Raw genomic sequence first — 2,681 nt, 5'->3', positions numbered from 1 at the left:
CCAGATACGTCAAGTAGATATCGAAAGATATGTTAATGATTTGAGCTGTTTTCAATGGGATCTTCACCAACTCTTGTTTCTTGACGAAGTTGCCTTTGCAAATACAGAGATCATGCGCAACCGAGGATACGAAATTATAGGACAGAAGTTAATGTTTAGAGGAGAGTTTTGCAGGAAACCACGAATTTCGTGTCTCTGCTTTTTAGGGCAAGCTGGCATAGTAGAATTTCTCACTTGAGCTTTAAGTTCGTGTATGAACGTGCATGAACATCCGAAACATTAATAACGAGAGAGTCAATCCGTTCACACAATATATATCAATAGATGACGAAATACTCTCGTTAATATTATAAGCCACTTGCAGACCATGACGTGTGGCTTGTAGTTGGTTTCCTTCCGAGAGTGGCACAGCTCGAAACAGCTCGAAACATATTCATCCGGTGGAGCTTCCGTCATTAACTTTGATCGCACATCTCCCGGTTGTGCAAGGATGTAATTTGTCCACTTTTCCCACGAAGCATGTAGCGCAGTGTAGTGCGAGTGCATTGCTCTCAACTGTTCAATGCAATCGAAAATTTCCTGAATGGCTGGCTCTCCTGTTTTGTCTTTTTGTTTGAAGTGCAGTAATTTCTTGTTCACCATTTGCCATAATGTATGTGATGTAATCGCAACGGAATGTTTAAATATGTGGACTTCAACTTGACTTCCACGCCATTTCGACAACAACTTTGTGTTCATACTCAAATCATGAAATGTGTATAGCTTTTTTGTCTTCCCGTGTTTTAGAAGAATGTATTTCTCAGTATCTGTCACATCCGGAGTCTTTTTCGGCCTCAACATGTTCAACAACGACTTCGCGAGAAACAAAATCCTTGCATATTTCCCAAATACACCGGCGTAATTCGGACAGTGTACGTCCATAAACATCTCTTTTGTATATCGGATCCGTCAAATGTTGTGTTCGAAGCAAACGAATGTAAAATATTCCAACAAAATGAAATCGATACTTTCTGTATTCCGTTGCTGATAGATTAATAGTGAAGTGTCTTCGTGAACCCATTTCTCTGGATCCTTCATTTGCAGCTGCATCTTCCATTGAATCCTGAAAAAAAAGATAGGGTCTTGGTATCACTGGCTTACTTAGAGTTACAGTTGGATAGCAATGATATGTAATATGTTCTTACTATTTCGGAAGATTGCTCGTTTTTCTCAGTATTTTCATAGCCGTCACTATTATGTACTGACTCCAGGAGCTCCAAATCACAGAATTCAACGTCCTCACCAGGAAACTCGTTTGAAGCGTCATCTATCTTCTGTAAAGTTAACAAAAAATTTTCATACAAAAAAAAAAATTCAGCTAAATTATTGTAATTATACCGTAAAATTCAATTTCAAACCTGTTTTACTGTAAACTATTTCACCAGTTCAATTCATCCGGGGTTTGTTTTGATTTGTGTTTTGACATTAGAAAGAAAGTTGAAGGGGTGATCAGCGAGGTTTTTCCTTGAATTGAATCACCCATCTTAAAAAGCGACGATTCAAATAGGAAGCTGAAATGACCTCAGAATCCAACATTCAAGTAAAATTCACAATATTCAGTTTGGAAAAAAATATTTTTTTTATATTCCAAATATGGCTTATTTCATGAACAAATGTAACCTTTCAACGTTAAGGTGAAGTTTACGTGTTTATTACTTGTACAGTGGGGTATAAATCGTGATTTTTGAAGATTTTGCTACAATTTTCACCAGGAATTGTTTATACCAATATTGCAGCCAAATTAAGAAAGATAGAAGTTGTGCGTCAAAGAACAAATTGTGGAGCGGTTAAAAAACTTCATTCCAATTGATAGAAACAATCTAGTTTAATATAAATTTTGTCAATCTTAAGCGAAGTTTGAAAAAAAAAGACGGGTGGGTAATGTCGGGGACATAACCGGAGTGACGTAGGACTATACAAAGGGGACAGCTTTCATTCAGGAGTTGAACTGAGACGAACTCTACGAACTGTCGAGAAATAAACGAGCTATAAGTGTTCTGAAAAACCAACAGTAAATACAGGGACGGATGACCTTCGGATTAAAGTCCTTTCAAATAAGAACAGATCAGCAGGAAATACATAGCTCATCATGTTGCTCCTTAGTTATGTTTCTATACAATGCAGATGTAACGTCAGTCAATTTTCAACATCAGTTATCAACTAAAGAAAGCAGTTCTTGCTACCGAGAAAATTCGTTAATGCCATCCTGCATACAATGTGTTGTAATTTGAAGCCACTTTCAATTCGGGAACCATGCATAGGTTTGTGAAAACTGAATGATCAATTTAAAAAACCCCAACCACCAATAAGTTCAAGAACAAGCATAAACAAAAAAAAACAGTTTATATTATATGTCATATTATGTCACTTTAGAATGCATTGGTATTGTGAAAAACTTTTAATAACTCTTCTTTGAATGGTTTAATGGCCCTGAAAAGCGCCGTGTTTTACGGTGGCTAGTTTTGCCACCAAATCAGTCTGTATAAACAAACTTTTTCTTTCTTCTGCCTGCTGCCGTTTTGCGATTGCGTTTGCCACTCGCTGAAACTAGTTAATTCCACCGAACCAAATGGGCTCTGTTCTGCAGGCGGGTTTTCTTATTGTCGTGAGCAGCTTTGCAAGCCAATTCGAGCACTCCGGCG

The sequence above is a fragment of the Toxorhynchites rutilus genome, chromosome 2 (assembly GCF_029784135.1).
Source record: "Toxorhynchites rutilus septentrionalis strain SRP chromosome 2, ASM2978413v1, whole genome shotgun sequence".
In the NCBI taxonomy this organism is placed as follows: domain Eukaryota; kingdom Metazoa; phylum Arthropoda; class Insecta; order Diptera; family Culicidae; genus Toxorhynchites; species Toxorhynchites rutilus.
The sequence above is the reverse complement of the archived record's forward strand: the minus strand, read 5'-3'. Positions refer to the sequence as shown.